General features: G+C 39.3%; 1 long non-coding RNA gene across 1 annotated transcript; it reads right to left on the reverse strand.

Annotated features, from left to right (window-relative positions):
* Positions 1-7255: 7255 nt before the first annotated feature.
* LOC107551763 (uncharacterized) lies at positions 7256-12748 on the reverse strand. The gene is made up of 3 exons (XR_001604805.1): positions 12527-12748; positions 12090-12228; positions 7256-7269 (listed from the first exon to the last, which is right to left on the reverse strand). It is a non-coding gene; the product is annotated as an uncharacterized lncRNA (long non-coding RNA).
* Positions 12749-18399: the final 5651 nt, after the last annotated feature.

The following is an 18399-nucleotide window of genomic DNA, read 5'->3' on the forward strand; positions in this document are numbered from 1 at the left end:
CTCATGACTCTTTCCTTAGATGCAGCTGACCCTGTTTATAGAAATATGAAAACTGTGACTTAGTTTGTCCCAGGAGAGACTCTGGATCCTATTCAAGCTGTACTCTGGGGGTTTTGGTTAATCCTCAGCGGACGAAACATTTCTCCTGCTGTCTCTGTTAAAACCATCTCAACTAAACATTGTAACCACCGAGTCCATCATGTTTTAAATACAGCAGTATCTACTCAAACCATCTACACTCTAAAAAATGCTGGGTTAAATAGGGACAAACCCAGCGGTTGGGTTGTTTTGACCCAGCGGTTGGGTTAAATATTTAACCCAACCTTCTGGGTAGTAACCCAACCATTGGGTCAAAACTATTTTACCCAGCACTGGGTTGTATTTAACCCAGCATTTTTTAGAGTGTATGTGTGAAAATGCAAACCATGCATTAAAATGCTGATCCAATTAGGAGTACAGGCATCATTATTAATATGTTTTAAAGATTTTAAGAATCCAATAAAAAATTAATTTTCCAGGCATAGCACTTACAAAGAACCATTTTTTTAGCTACACTCTAAAAAATGCTGGGTTAAACATAACCCAGCATTTTTCAGAGTGTGAGTAAACTCAGTGATTGGGTTGTTTTGACCCAGCGGTTGGGTTGTTTTGACCCAGTGATTGGGCTGTTTTGACCCAGCAGTTGGGTTAAATGTTTAACCCAACCTTCTGTGTAGTAACCCAACTGCTGGGTCAAAACAACCCAATTGCTGGCTTTGTCCCTATTTTACCCAGCACTGGGTTGTATTTAACCCAGCATTTTTTAGAGTGTATGTGTGAAAACGCAAACCATGCATTAAAATGCTGATCCAATTAGGGGTACAGGCATCATTATTAATAAGTTTTAAAGATTTTAAGAATCCAATAAAAAAATTAATTTTCCAGGCATAGCACTTACAAAGAACCATTTTTTAGCTACACTCTAAAAAATGCTGGGTTAAACATAACCCAGCGCTGGGTTAAAAAGGGACAAACCCAGTGATTGGGTTGTTTTGACCCAGCGGTTGGGTTGTTTTGACCCAGTGATTGGGCTGTTTTGACCCAGCAGTTGGGTTAAATGTTTAACCCAACCTTCTGTGTAGTAACCCAACTGTCCAGTGATTGGGTTGTTTTGATCCAGTGATTGGGTTGTTTTGACCCAGTGATTGGGCTGTTTTGACCCAACCTCTGGGTCAAAACAACCCAATAGCTGGGTTTGTCCCTTTTTAACCCAGCGCTGGGTTATATTTAACCCAGCATTTTTCAGAGTGTGAGTAAACTAGAAAATATATATTCACTAAAGAAATGTAAATAACGTTCATACAACTTTTTATGATACATTTTATTAGTTTTCAAAGTTTTTCGCAGTTTTATTTTATTTATTTATTTTTGCAACCACAAATGATTATAAAATGTTTTTGATAATTTCTTAATGTATCCATGACCTTATGAATCTCACTGTATATTACCTGTGTGTTCTGTTTTGAAACTACAGTATATAATGCCACCTAGTGAACATTAGCTGTAAGTGTGTAATTTGTGCATCAATAGTGTTACAGAATAGCAGATATAATAACTTGTTTTAAGCTGTAAAAAAAAGTGATTTACTGAAAATATTTCCCTATGCTATGGCTCAAATTTCATTACAATAAGTGCATATTTAAATTTTTGGTGTCACAGTCAATTACAAGACATCATATAAATGACTGAGGACATGATTGCTGTGATAATGATTTGTTTCCCATCAATTATTTTCACAATCCAAAGACTTGCAGCATATGTGAATTGGAGACATTAAATCGTCTGTAGGTGTGAATGTGAGTGAATGTGTGTGTCAGTGTGTGTTTGCCCTGTGAAGGACTGGCCATCAATCCAGGGTGTTTCCTTGCCTGCGGCCCGAGACACCGAGTTAGAAATTCTTGCGATACTACAGAGGATAAGCAGTTTGGAGAACGGATGGGTTTTTCATGCTGCATTTCATATTAAAGCAGCACTATGTAACTTGTGGCGCTCTAGCGGTTAATAAACAGAACTGCACACATCCCGCGGAAGAACATTCCAACCGGAGCTACTTCTCTAAGTTTATGTCTATGGCGATTCACGCAGGTATGTGTTACTCCGCAGCGGTGACGACCCGACCAGGCTACAATAGTCCAAATATAAGTACTTATTATAAGTGTACAGTAGTGATTCGGAATAAGACAAAAACGCGGTTTGGAAGATCGAAATCGCTTATTGATAAAATTATAAAAATGCATTTATACGAATATCTTAATTATATGAAAGATACGTAAATATTGAACGGGTTTTTTCAGCTAAAAATACGTAGCGATTTGTACGTTTTAAACGTTGAAATACGTCTAAATTGTACGTTTTAGCATAAATAAAAACGTATAAAAATTTACGTTTTGTGCTTGTAAATGTTACGTATTAATACCTACGTATAAACATGAGACCAGGCTGGATATTAGCCTACTTTCCCTTTTATACAATAGTTTAATAAAAAAAAAAAAAAGTAATATAAACCAATTATTGTCAGTTACTTTGTCTGCATTTCCTCAAACCACCGAAAATAATTAATCTAAATACATTATACTGACACTCATAAAGACTGTCACTCATTGCCACTGGTGCATATATATAACCTGCTTAAAGAGTCACTCAAATCCCCACCACTAAAACACAGTCTGACAATCTGAACAAGCACAGACAAGCTGTGAAAAGTCCCAGTGCTGACTGTATATCAGGACTCTTGTAGGACCACAACTAAACTATTCTATACGTACTTGTCTGAGTTTTTGATGTCTTGAATCTTCTTGATTCTGTCCTGGATCATATGCTGCACGTCACTCTGTGTCTTCATCAGTTGAGTCTATAGACAGAGATCAACACAGACACATTCATCATAATAGAGATTTGCTGTATTTTGTCCAAATATAAGTACTTATTATAAGTGTACAGTAGTGATTCGGAATAAGACAAAAACGCGGTTTGGAAGATCGAAATCGCTTATTGATAAAATTATAAAAATGCATTTATACGAATATCTTAATTATATGAAAGATACGTAAATATTGAACGTTTTTTTTCAGCTACAAATACGTAGCGATTTGTACGTTTTAAACGTTGAAATACGTCTAAATTGTACGTTTTAGCATAAATAAAAACGTATAAAAATTTACGTTTTGTGCTTGTAAATGTTACGTATTAATACCTACGTATAAACATGAGACCAGGCTGGATATTAGCCTACTTTCCCTTTTATACAATAGTTTAATAAAAAAAAAAAAAAGTAATATAAACCAATTATTGTCAGTTACTTTGTCTGCATTTCCTCAAACCACCGAAAATAATTAATCTAAATACATTATACTGACACTCATAAAGACTGTCACTCATTGCCACTGGTGCATATATATAACCTGCTTAAAGAGTCACTCAAATCCCCACCACTAAAACACAGTCTGACAATCTGAACAAGCACAGACAAGCTGTGAAAAGTCCCAGTGCTGACTGTATATCAGGACTCTTGTAGGACCACAACTAAACTATTCTATACGTACTTGTCTGAGTTTTTGATGTCTTGAATCTTCTTGATTCTGTCCTGGATCATATGCTGCACGTCACTCTGTGTCTTCATCAGTTGAGTCTATAGACAGAGATCAACACAGACACATTCATCATAATAGAGATTTGCTGTATTTTGAAAAAAGTCATGCAATTGTTTTAATTTCACAAAAATAAATAAAATGACATGAGCCCTTTTTTGTTAGTAACGTCTACCTTCTTCTCTTCACTCTCTTCTTCTAGAGGAACAGTGTTGTGGTTCTTGTTCTTGTCTGTCGCAGTGCACATCAGACACACACATGTCTGATCATCTCTACAGAACAGCTCCAGAGGTCTCTCATGTTTCTGACATATACAGTCCTCCAGATTTGTCACAGGATCCATCAGTTTGTGTTTCTTTAAACCTGCCACTCTCAAATGAGGCTCCAGGTGAGTTTCACAGTAAGAGGTCTGACACACCAGACACGACTTCAGGGCTTTCAGCTTTCTTTCCTCACAGATGTCACACACAACTTCAGGCTTTTTCTCAGGACTTTTCTTCTTATAGTGATCTACGAGCTCTCGGAGTGTGGTATTAATCTTGAGATCAGGGCTTTGCTTGAATGTTTCTTTACAGTATGGACAGCTGCAGGTCTGGCTGTTGTCCCAGCACCAAATGAGGCTCCAGGTGAGTTTCACAGTAAGAGCTCTGACACGCCAGACACGACTTCAGAGCTTTCAGCTTTCTTTCCTCACAGATGTCACACAGAACTTCACTGAAAATCACACGTTTTTTCTAAAGACTTTTCTTTTTATAGTGATCTACGATCTCTCGGAGTGTGGTATTAATCTTGAGATCAGGGCTTTGCTTGAATGTTTCTTTACAGTATGGACAGCTACAGATCTGGCAGTTGTCCCAGCACTTATTCAGACAGGTCTTGCAGAAGTTGTGTCCACATGGAGTGCTGACTGGATCAGTGAACACATCCAGACATATAGAGCACTTAAGTTCAGTCAGTGGACCACTGGAGGATGACATAACTGGAAAGATAAATTATAAATCACATATGCTAAAAATTAATATGATGATAGTGACTATTTTAAATGGATGATTTAGAGCAGATGGAGAAGGAAAATAATCAACTATAGTTTATAAAGAATGCCATGATGCACTTTATGAAGCTGCTTGAATATAAACAGTGTTATTGACTTACATGGAGGATCATTTATACACTGTAAAAAAAATTCCGTAAAATTTATGGTAAAAAAACCGCAGCTGTGGTTATCGGAATTTTACCGTAAAAAATACGGTAGCAACGTTTTAGGTTTTACGGTTTTAACTTAAATTTACAGTTAAATACCGTAATTTCATTAACTGATATAATGTTAATATACCAACCTACTGAAGTACTGAAATCTGTTTTGTACCTTTGTAATACACTGATAACCACCAAATGCAGGTGGTGATGAGAAAGTCACATGATGAACCAAAGCCCATCACAAGCAGCTTTTAAATAATAACATATATAGAAGGTGCACAGTGTCATTCACACAAACACTAAACACCATCATGGTAACCCACGTGAACCTGAAATAATGCAATAACATTCATTTAACAACATTAGGTGTAACACACAACCCTAATATACAAAACTGATAAGAAAAAACTAAGAAGGAACATAGTTATTTCAACAAAACAACATCAAATTTGAAATGTAACGCAGGGAATTCTGGGAATGTCAATTTACGGTTATTCACTGTAAATTATACGGTATTTTTCACTTCCAAAAAACGGTATACTACCGTAAAATTTATGTCCAATACATATAATGTCCAATTCAGTTTTTCATCGTATATAGTAGGGGAATTTACCGTTAACCATTTAACAGGTTTTTACTGTAGCATTTTTACAGTCTTTTACCGTTAAATTCACGGTCATTTTTTACAGTGTAGGCCTACTCCGTCTCCTGGTTTTTCTTGCATTTGTTGATGTTAAGTTCAGAAACAGCAAGCACAAAGTACCGATAATATAATTAACTACAAGTCAATATAACTCCACAAGCTAAACAGTTATATTTTATGACCAAGTGTAGTTTTAATCTTGTTTTATGTAAATGTGATTTTCAGCTGCAGTGTTGCAGGTTTGTGATCAGTCTGTCTGCAGGTCACTTAAGCCTTCCTGTTTCTTTAGTCTTATGCCGTGTCCAAATACCCACACTTGCGGTCTTTACACTTGACCACTTGACTACTTACATGATGTGTTTCCTGTATTTGGGCCAAGTGTTCAAGTGAGGATGAAGCCCACAAGTCTGTGTAGAACTTTTCATTACCTGATGGGTCACACTTATAGTGTTGTAAAAATGCAAGTGTTACATAGCTTTATTTTTATTTTAAATACTTTGCATTTTAAAATCAACTTCTAAATGTCTGTTCAGTAGTCCCTATTCAATTCAATTCAATTACAATTTAAATGTATAGTTGCAAATGTTGTACAAACTAAATATCACCACTACTCATCTTTGCACCAATAAAACGTGCAACACTTTGTTTTTCTACCAAATTATATGTAATATCTAATTATTATATTCATATTTAACTTACATTGGAAAGCTTTCTGTGACCTCTCGTGAGATCTCAGCAAAAAGTCACACAATTTTTTCCAAAACATGACTAAGTGTCAAATAGTGCTCTGGAGCGGTATTCAAGATAGTGTGGATAAAGGGCGCTGCGCTTTAGCTTTTTAAGACCTGGGACAGTCTTGCGCACTTAGTTTCTGTAACTTTCTTACTTTCTCAAGTGACCAAGTGTGGGCGTTTGGACGAGGCATCTGTATAATGTGTGACAAAATGACTGAAACACTAAATTTTACTTCCAATAAAATGACTTGCTGACATACAATTCTGATACCGTTTCAATGCAGCAAACAACTAAAGTAGTGGAGTATTTGACATGCTAAACATGGCTCTGTTTAACTTATTCCAGTTTGACATAAACCCTACTAAACCAGACCACTTCCACAGGAAACCTGTTCAGGACAATCTCTCTTATATTTCTATCACTTACCTTTGCGTTTCAGATTTGTTCACAATGGTCTTTGAACGGCTTGATAAATATTCAGTTGTTTAAAGATTGTTTTAGTCGTCTATATCATTGTTGATCAAGTTAGTTTCATTTACTATCCCTTCTAAAGTAAAGAAGAGATCTCTTATTTTTGATTTTCCTGAAGATAAAGTAGTTCGAATTAGAACAAGATTTCTCTCTTTTCCACTTCTTCCAAAGGCAGAAGAAGTTCAGTTTAAAATTATTTACAATATTTATCCCTGTAATGAGTTCCTCAGATCTCGGTTTAATTTGGATTGTAATAAATGCACCTTTTGTGAAGCAGACATAGAGTCATTGGAACATTTGTTTTATTTATGCAAATTCTCAAAAAAATTATGGGATGACCTCAATGCTTGGTTAAGTTAAGTATGTAATACCTGACTTTGATTTTAAAACTGTAAAATATTTGTCCTTTTGTCGAAATTGTGATGTTGAATTTTTGGTTAATAATATTGGACAATGAAGCTGAAACACCTGGTTTTAGACCACAAAAACTTTTTAGTACGGTGTAGGGCCTGCTTTTGCGGCCAATACAGCATCAATTCGTCTTGGGTTGTTAATTTTCTGTTTTTCCTTTTTTCTGATGTGGTCAACATTTCCACCCTGTAAAGGGAAATATGTAGAAAGTAAATAGAAATTCTTATTTGTAAAAGTAGCATTAAGTAGCAAAAAAACAACAACATTCAATTCTTCATTTGATAGATGTTCTGTGTTAGCATTTTTTTGCTGACTTAGTGCAATAGCTGATATTATGTCAAAATGTCCACTCTGTTAGTGTCCACCCTGTAAAGTCAGATAAAGTCAGAAAACCTAACAGGGTGGACACATTTATTGTACATAGTGATAATGACAGCAATTGATGTTTAAGTGTTATGATGTCCAAAAGGCCATGTACACATTTACATGTACAATGACCCATGTACACATTTACATTTGTCTCTGTATTCGGTTTGTTGGGTTCATGGGTATCTGTTTGTATTGAGCCTGATGATCAGATTAATCTCAGTGTTTATATATAACCTATAGTGAACCAAAGAATAAACACATAACACATGTCAGGATTATTTATCATGACTTTGAAAGTCTCTCCTGATATTCTCTGGGCTCCTCAGTGGATTTGACACAAAACACATCGAACACAAAACAATCTACTCACAACAAGGACTAGACAGAAGAGAAATATAAAGGAAAGGGTAATAAGTGACAGGTGGAGTAGAAGCAGCTCATGATCAGCGCTGATTGCACCGGTCACGAGCCGCTGAAAAAGACATGACAACATAAACAGCAGAGGGAGCCAGGAAGGCACCCTGACCTGTGACAGTACCCCTCCCCTCAGGGACGCATCCTGGACTCACCATGACGCCGATGGAACTGGTCGATGAGAGCGCGATCCAGAATGTTGCGAGCCGGAACCCAGCATCTCTCCTCCGGACCATAACCCATAACCCATAATCTACCAGGTATTGGTGACCTCTACCCCTACGCCTCACATCGATCAGCCGCCGTACCATATAAGCCAGCGACCCCTCGATGAGTCTGGGAGGCGGGCGGGCAGAGGTCTGGGCTGAAGGGGGGAGCGAATAACGGGGTTGATCTTAGATACGTGAAAAACCGGGTGAATATTCTTAAATGGGGGGGTTAACTTGAGTCGCACCGACACTGGACTGAGCACTTTAGAAATGATAAACGGTCCAACGAATTTGGGTCCCAGTTTACGTGAGGGGAGTCTGAAGTGAATGTCCTGAGAAGACAACCAGACCTTCTGATCGCACACGTAAAGTGGGGGCTTAGTACGGTGATGGTCCGCCGACGCTTTGCTCCTTCCGCTTCTCTGAGGGCTTCTCTGGCGATCCTCCAAGTACGGAGGCACCTCTGAATGAACGCATGCGCGGATGGAACAACAGCGTTGGATTGTTGGGAGGGGAATAATGGTGGCTGTTAGCCTAAACAGCACTGGAAGGGAGACAAACCCGTAGACGAGACCGGGAGGGAGTTATGTGCGTACTCTACCATAGTTAATCTGGAACTCCAAGACGACGGTTTGGCAGACGCAACACAGCATAGAACCCTCTCCAAATCCTGGTTAGCACACTCGGCCTGCCCATTAGGCTGTGGGTGATAACCAGAGGATAAACTCACAGTCGCCCCCAGCTGTCGACAGAATTCTGTCCAAAACCTAGACACAAAGTGGGGACCCCTGTCAGAAACCACGTTCACCGGGAGGCCATGAATACGGAAAACGTGATCCAAGACAACAGACGCTGTCTCCCTCGCTCAGGGTAATTTGGGGAGGGGAATGAAATGAGCCGCCTTAGAGAACCTGTCCACCACAGTGAGGACTACCGTCATGCCACTAGATGGGGGTAGGCCGGTGACGAAGTCCATCGCTATGTGTGACCAGGGCTGCGAAGTGACTGACAGTGGCTGGAGTAGCCCTGCTGGGGGTCGATTGGAGCACTTACCCGCAGCACAAACCGGACAGGCCGACATGAACTGACGCGCCATGGACGGCCACCAAAACCGCTGCTTGATCAACATGCAGGTGCGAGTCGCTCCTAGGTGGCAAGCTAGTTCGGATGAGTGGCCCCACTGTAGGATGCTATTTCGGACTGACTTGGGCACAAACAACAGACCCTCAATATCAGTGTCGCGTAATGCCGGGCGGACCTTGGATTCCACCCCCCAGGTGACCGCTGCACAGGGAGGGTGGGACTAGCCTCAGCCTCAAAGATCCGCGACGCATCGGGTTTACTATTCTTTGACCCCGGGTGGTAAGAGATGGTAAACCTAAACCGCCTGAAAAACAATGCCCAGCGAGCCTGCCGAGAATTTAGTCTCTTAGCGGTGCGGATGTTTTCGAGGTTTTTGTGGTCAGTCCAAACAATAAAAGCAACCCCCATGCCCTCTAACCAGTGACGCCACTCCTCCAGAGCCAGCTTAACAGCAAGTAACTCCCTATTCCCGATGTCGTAATTCCGTTCCGAGGGGGTTAAATGATGAGAAAACAAGGTGCAGGGATGTATTCTCTCGTCCGAGGGTGATCTTTGGGACAAAATAGCCCCAACCCCCACCTCTGATGCATCCACCTCCACAATGAACTGATGAGACGGGTCGGGTGTGGTTAAAATGGAAGCCGAAACAAAGGGACTCTTAAGATTTTCAAACACAGTCTGAGCCTGCGATGACCAACCGTAACGCTTCCTAGTAGAGGTGAGATCAGTCAGAGGAAGGGCGACCTGACTAAAGTTCCGCATGAACCGCCTGTAAAAATTAATAATAATAATAATAATTAGTTACATTTATATAGCGCTTTTCTGGGTACTCAAAGAGCTTAACATGAAAGCGGGGGAATCTCCTCAACCACCACCAGTGTGGAGCATCCACCTGGATGATGCGATGGCAGCCATATTGCGCCAGAATGCCCACCACACACCAGCTTGGCAAAATTGGCAAACCCCAGAAATAGCTGGACCGCTCTACGACTATCTGGGGTGGGCTAATCAGCAACTGCTTTTACTTTGGCAGGATCCATTCGGATACCCTCGGGAGAGAGGATAAATCCCAGGAATGGAACAGACCGTGCGTGAAACTCACACTTCTCCACCTTGGCGAATAAACGATTCTCAAGTAACCACTGGAGCACTTGCCTGATGTGCTGGACATGATCGCGTTCGTTCTGGGAGAAGATCAGAATATCATCCAGGTAAACAAAAACAAACCGGTCGACCATGTCTCTGAGCACGTCATTGACGAGTGCCTGGAAGACCACCGGAGAGTTAGAAAGCCCAAACGGCATGACCAAATACTCAAAGTGCTCCGTAGGGGTGTTAAAGGCGGTCTTCCATTCATCCCCCTCCCTATTCTAAACTAAGTGATAAGCGTTGCGGAGGTACAACTTCGTAAAGATGGTAGCCCCCTGCAAGAGCTCGAAGGCGGATGACATCAACGGCAAAGGATAACGATTCTTCACCGTGATGCCATTCAACCCCCGATAGTCTATGCAGGGGCGCAACGAACCATCCTTCTTCTCCACGAAGAAGATCCCCGCCCCAGCCGGAGAGGAAGAGGGTCGGATGATGCCTGCTATCTGAGAATCGTGAATATACCTCGTCATGGCCTCCCTCTGGACAGAGAGTAAAGGCGCCCCTTAGGAGGAGAAGTGCCATGCAACAGGTCTATCGCACAGTCGTACGGGTGATGCGGAGGCAGAGATGAAGCTCAGGACTTACTGAAAACCACTCTAAAGTCATGGTAAGCCTCCGGTACACCCGCCAGGTTCACCGGCTCCTCCTGCAACAAAGAACGAGACATAACAGGGGAGAATGCAATGCCCAAACATTGAGCTAAACAAAAAGGGCTCCAAGTTAAAACAGAGTTGAGAGCCCAGTCAATGTGAGGATTATGTTTGACTAGCCAGGTGTGCCCCAAAACCACTTGGGCGGTGGGTGAGTGAATAAGGAGAAAATGGATCTCCTCGACATGATTGCCGGAGAGCGTTAGTGTAACGAACTTAGTAGCATGGGTAATTCTGGAAAGAAGGGTGCCACAAAGTGTTCTGGCCGATATAGGCTCAGTCAGAGCAACGGAAGGAATCTCCAAGCGCGTGGCCAGCCCGGCATCCATGAAATTGCCCTCTGCTCCGGAGTCAATAAACGCAGACACTTGATAAGCAGCCCCCTTGACCAGCAATGAGGCTTGAAACTCAGACCGACCACCAGAGGGCAATCAAGCTCTAGTAACTCTCACCTTCTGCCCTCCCTTGAGCGGTAAACGCTGCCTAGCGGCTGGGCACGCAGCAACCACGTGACTGGCCTCTCCGCAGTAGAGACACAGTTGGGTGTCCAGGCGACGACGCCGCTCCCTCACAGTCAACCAAGCTCTCCCAACCTGCATAGGCTCATCCTCGGGGAAGTCGAGACGTTGAGATGGCGTGTCACTAGACGCTGCAGACACAGCTCGAGATAAACCACGCCCCTCTGATGCCGGGAACGAAGAGTAATGCGGTTATCCACCCGAATGGCGAGGTCGATGAGTCCGTCCAGGCTCGAGAGTAATTCAAGGGAATAGATTTCATCCTTGATATGCTTTGCCAGACCGTGGAGAAAGTGATCCCAAAGAGCCTTGTCGTTCCAGCCACAGGATGCCGCAAGTGTGCAAAACTTGATCGAGTAGCTGGATACTGGACCTTCTGCCTGCCATAGCAGCGCCAAGGCTCGTGCTGCTTCAGTTCCCTGAGAAGCTCTCAAAGGAGGAACAGCAGTTGTGCTCATTATCCCACATGGCCGTTCCCCACTCTCTCGCTAGACCCACCAAGAGCGTGATGGTGAAAGCTACCTTGGACCGCTCCGTGGGAAAACAGGAAGGCTGCAGCGAGAAAGTCAGAGAGCATTGGGACAAAAAGGAGCTACATGTGTTAGGCTCACCCGAGTAAGAAGCAGGAGGATTGAGCCTTGGTTCAGTGTGACGGTTACTAGTTCCATCGGGATCGGGAGGAGGGGTTGCCGTTGGAGCCGTGGGAGGGCTGTTGTGTAGCTGATCAAACCGTTCAACCAGCTGGTTAAGCTGGAGAGAGATCAATTTGTACGTAAACATGTAAAAGATTATAGATTTTAAAAACTACGTATATGAACAATTAATCCTTTGAATAGTAGCACACACCATACATACCAGACCCAATAACATACATAATTAATACATTTTTTTGAATTATAAAAATAATTATTCATCCAGTATTTTATACAAGTGGTGTAAATGTATTTATTGTAACTGACTGGTGTGATGATCAGTGGGGATGAGTTCTGACCTCTATTATTGGAGCCTGGGCTAAAATATGGATAGAGTTTGTCTGTGAATGACTGACCAGTGAAAGAGTAGATAAGAGAGCTGGACTCCACATCATAAAAGGAGACCAGACCCTCCTCATAATCCACAAACACACCGACCCGCTGCCTTGTCTCTCTCACTCAGACACAGGGAGGTGAAGGGTTCAGCACAGGCAAAAAATTCCTTCCCTTTCCTCAGAACCACAGTCCAGTATCCATCCTCAGGTTTCAGTGTGATCTTTCCTTTCCTGGTCAGTGGATTCTCTGGCCACTCCTAAAGTCCAATCAGTCTTTCCTTGCACCTGCACCTCAAAATAAAATCTCTCTGAGGAGAATCCCTCCTTTCTCAGGACACAAGGATATGTATCAAATCTCTCTAGTTTGTCTGGTAGTTTCTGCTCAGTGTCTCCATGTCTCACTTGTTTTCCATCATCAGACAGGATGAGGTTTGGATGAGCTGTATCAGGATCCAGAGTCGCATCCACTGAGAAAACAGAGAATATGAATCACAACCTCAAAATAGATATTTTGTAATGACTAATCAATTGATTGATTCATTGTTTATAATTTAACGCCAGCTACCACAGCTATATTCATGGCGGGGAAAAAAGAGAAATATAAAACAACAAAATAAAAAAGGTTATTTTTAAAAAAAATTTATGTTTGATTAAAAAAAACAAATCTGGTCTCACTTTATTAAAAAAATTTTTTATAAGAATCAACTGAAAAATAAAGAGTCCTAAAAGAGTTCAAGACATCACAGTCCATTAAAATATGCTCAATGGACTCAAGAAAGGCAATAAAGGAGGATTTTCACCCATTAGCAAAATCTTATGGGTTTGTTTGAAGTGACCTGTTAGACAACAAATGTAGACAATACAGTCACAGTGATTATCAAAATTTAAATAACGTTTTGATATTTTGTAATGTTGTTTTAATAGGTAATTCAGTTTTTCATGAAATTGTAGTGCAGTGATAAAGCTTTGAGTATATGAATGTAAATTAAAGCAGACAGCACACTGTACTTGCATACTGCTGCTTCCACTTCAGTTCTAGAGACAAGACAATAACACATTATTTGATCTTTACGATTTTTTTATTTGTGGAATTAGACAAGCTTTATGTTCTCTTGTGTTGACAGTTAATCCAATTGGATGTGGTTCATCCATCATGTTTGTATGCTGACATTACCCTAGCATGGCTGTCGATCACAAAGAATTGCTGTCCTTTAGTTACGCAGGACGTGCACCAACAATTGGTCATCATTTGAAATGTCTCACTCTTAGGGCTGGACTGGGACAAAAAAATCGGCCCTAGCATTTTTTGGTCCAGACGGCACACCACCACATATAGGTATAACATATATATGGTATATATCCCCCAAAGAAAAGAAGCTAAAAGGTCAAAGTATAATTTCCAATTAATAAAAATAAGTATGCAACTGTGTACAACATATAGGCTACTATAATTGAAAATGTTGCCAGTAACCCTCACACTAAGGGACAGCAAAGACCTCCTTAAAGAATGCAACCTTTATAAGAATAAGAGAGGAAGGTGGAGAATAAGTTAATAAATTGTGATTTTTTTTTTAACACAGCTAATTAATATTAATTTAATATTAAAAGTTAAGTATTTGAATATATTGCAAACTCACAAAATAAAAAATGGTGTGAATATCCCAGCTCATTGTTTTGGATAAGAATAAAACGTCAGGCCATATTTAAATCTAGATTTATTAGCATTGGCCCATGGAAACCTCTGTGAACACACTTGACTTGGTCAAAAAAAGAGCAAGGGACGAATTTTCGTTTTATTAAAAAGTGTTTTCGTATTCTACACTCGTGGCGGACACACACATTAGGACAGGTTAGATTAGAACACAATTTTTTTCAGTGTCTTAATCAGTTTTAGTTCAGTACTTGACGATTAAATCTGGTTTCCAGCTTTACATAAACCCGACTAAACCAGACCACTTCCATTAGAAACCTGTTCAGGACAATCTCTTATATTTCTATCTCTTACCTGCGAGTATCAGATGTGTCCACAAAGGTTTTTGAACAGCTCAATAATTATTCTGTTTCAGGCGTTGATCAAGCGAGTTGCACTCTGATTTCTCTGAATCTCTCACTGAAGTACAGTTATGTCAGTGTTCCTGTGTATTTACATTCAGTGTTGGGGAAAGTTTCTTTTAAAAGTAATGCATTACAATATTGCGTTACTCCATAAAAAAAGTAACTAATTACGTTACTTAGTTACTTTTTATGGAAAGTAATGCGTTACGTTACTTTTGCGTTACTTTTTAAATCTGGACAGGGCTTGCTTGTTTGTTTTTAAAATAAAAAAGTTCTATTTTTGGCAAATATAAAAGCCTTTTCACACCAAAAGTGAAATGAATGCGCCTCAGGCTGAAGGGAAAGTAAATTTGTGTCCGTACAGTAGAATGCAGAAGAAGACATTTCAACACACTTCAGCAATATAAAAAAAGACACAAATGTTTGTCTAGAGTGATTTTTGCTTATTAGTACGGTTGAACTGAATCATCGAAGGTCAGAAGCAAAGACATTGGTTAATAGAATGGGATTAAATACAAAGTATATTTGTGTTGTTTAACATTTAATTATTGCAGGTTTGCGTTATATTCTGAGTTGCATTATTTTAATTAATTTTGAGGAATACTGAATCAGTTGTTTTTTTTTTTGTGAGTGAGTGAGATGTATTAATGCATATTCATATTTATTTTAGAACTACAGTAACATCTGATTTCTCTCAGTAAACATGTAAAAGATTATAGATTTTAAAAACTACGTATATGAACAATTAATCCTTTGAATAGTAGCACACACCATACATACCAGACCCAATAACATACATAATTAATACATTTTTTTGAATTATAAAAATAATTATTCATCCAGTATTTTATACAAGTGGTGTAAATGTATTTATTGTAACTGACTGGTGTGATGATCAGTGGGGATGAGTTCTGACCTCTATTATTGGAGCCTGGGCTAAAATATGGATAGAGTTTGTCTGTGAATGACTGACCAGTGAAAGAGTAGATAAGAGAGCTGGACTCCACATCATAAAAGGAGACCAGACCCTCCTCATAATCCACAAACACACCGACCCGCTGCCTTGTCTCTCTCACTCAGACACAGGGAGGTGAAGGGTTCAGCACAGGCAAAAAATTCCTTCCCTTTCCTCAGAACCACAGTCCAGTATCCATCCTCAGGTTTCAGTGTGATCTTTCCTTTCCTGGTCAGTGGATTCTCTGGCCACTCCTAAAGTCCAATCAGTCTTTCCTTGCACCTGCACCTCAAAATAAAATCTCTCTGAGGAGAATCCCTCCTTTCTCAGGACACAAGGATATGTATCAAATCTCTCTAGTTTGTCTGGTAGTTTCTGCTCAGTGTCTCCATGTCTCACTTGTTTTCCATCATCAGACAGGATGAGGTTTGGATGAGCTGTATCAGGATCCAGAGTCGCATCCACTGAGAAAACAGAGAATATGAATCACAACCTCAAAATAGATATTTTGTAATGACTAATCAATTGATTGATTCATTGTTTATAATTTAACGCCAGCTACCACAGCTATATTCATGGCGGGGAAAAAAGAGAAATATAAAACAACAAAATAAAAAAGGTTATTTTTAAAAAAAATTTATGTTTGATTAAAAAAAACAAATCTGGTCTCACTTTATTAAAAAAAATTTTTATAAGAATCAACTGAAAAATAAAGAGTCCTAAAAGAGTTCAAGACATCACAGTCCATTAAAATATGCTCAATGGACTCAAGAAAGGCAATAAAGGAGGATTTTCACCCATTAGCAAAATCTTATGGGTTTGTTTGAAGTGACCTGTTAGACAACAAATGTAGACAATACAGTCACAGTGATTATCAAAATTTAAATAACGTTTTGATATTTTGTAATGTTGTTTTAATAGGTAATTCAGTTTTTCATGAAATTGTAGTGCAGTGATAAAGCTTTGAGTATATGAATGTAAATTAAAGCAGACAGCACACTGTACTTGCATACTGCTGCTTCCACTTCAGTTCTAGAGACAAGACAATAACACATTATTTGATCTTTACGATTTTTTTATTTGTGGAATTAGACAAGCTTTATGTTCTCTTGTGTTGACAGTTAATCCAATTGGATGTGGTTCATCCATCATGTTTGTATGCTGACATTACCCTAGCATGGCTGTCGATCACAAAGAATTGCTGTCCTTTAGTTACGCAGGACGTGCACCAACAATTGGTCATCATTTGAAATGTCTCACTCTTAGGGCTGGACTGGGACAAAAAAATCGGCCCTAGCATTTTTTGGTCCAGACGGCACACCACCACATATAGGTATAACATATATATGGTATATATCCCCCAAAGAAAAGAAGCTAAAAGGTCAAAGTATAATTTCCAATTAATAAAAATAAGTATGCAACTGTGTACAACATATAGGCTACTATAATTGAAAATGTTGCCAGTAACCCTCACACTAAGGGACAGCAAAGACCTCCTTAAAGAATGCAACCTTTATAAGAATAAGAGAGGAAGGTGGAGAATAAGTTAATAAATTGTGATTTTTTTTTTAACACAGCTAATTAATATTAATTTAATATTAAAAGTTAAGTATTTGAATATATTGCAAACTCACAAAATAAAAAATGGTGTGAATATCCCAGCTCATTGTTTTGGATAAGAATAAAACGTCAGGCCATATTTAAATCTAGATTTATTAGCATTGGCCCATGGAAACCTCTGTGAACACACTTGACTTGGTCAAAAAAAGAGCAAGGGACGAATTTTCGTTTTATTAAAAAGTGTTTTCGTATTCTACACTCGTGGCGGACACACACATTAGGACAGGTTAGATTAGAACACAATTTTTTTCAGTGTCTTAATCAGTTTTAGTTCAGTACTTGACGATTAAATCTGGTTTCCAGCTTTACATAAACCCGACTAAACCAGACCACTTCCATTAGAAACCTGTTCAGGACAATCTCTTATATTTCTATCTCTTACCTGCGAGTATCAGATGTGTCCACAAAGGTTTTTGAACAGCTCAATAATTATTCTGTTTCAGGCGTTGATCAAGCGAGTTGCACTCTGATTTCTCTGAATCTCTCACTGAAGTACAGTTATGTCAGTGTTCCTGTGTATTTACATTCAGTGTTGGGGAAAGTTTCTTTTAAAAGTAATGCATTACAATATTGCGTTACTCCATAAAAAAAGTAACTAATTACGTTACTTAGTTACTTTTTATGGAAAGTAATGCGTTACGTTACTTTTGCGTTACTTTTTAAATCTGGACAGGGCTTGCTTGTTTGTTTTTAAAATAAAAAAGTTCTATTTTTGGCAAATATAAAAGCCTTTTCACACCAAAAGTGAAATGAATGCGCCTCAGGCTGAAGGGAAAGTAAATTTGTGTCCGTACAGTAGAATGCAGAAGAAGACATTTCAACACACTTCAGCAATATAAAAAAAGACACAAATGTTTGTCTAGAGTGATTTTTGCTTATTAGTACGGTTGAACTGAATCATCGAAGGTCAGAAGCAAAGACATTGGTTAATAGAATGGGATTAAATACAAAGTATATTTGTGTTGTTTAACATTTAATTATGGCAGGTTTGCGTCGTATTCTGCGCTGCATTATTTTTATTCATTTTGAGGAATACTGAATCTGTGTTTAGTTTTTTTTGTGAGTGAGATGAATTAATGCATATTCATATTTATTTTAGAAATACAGTAACATCTTCTGATTTCTGTCACCATGGCGACACCAGAGCTGTCAATCAATAAATTGGAAAAAAAAAAGTAACTTGCGTTACTTATTTGAAAAAGTAACTCAGATATTCTCTTGTAAATTAAAAAGTAATGCGTTACTTTAGTTACTTGAAAAAAGT

Source organism: Sinocyclocheilus grahami, unplaced genomic scaffold (genome assembly GCF_001515645.1).
Source record: "Sinocyclocheilus grahami isolate Dianchi unplaced genomic scaffold, SAMN03320097.WGS_v1.1 scaffold432.1, whole genome shotgun sequence".
Classification (NCBI taxonomy): Eukaryota; Metazoa; Chordata; class Actinopteri; order Cypriniformes; family Cyprinidae; genus Sinocyclocheilus; species Sinocyclocheilus grahami.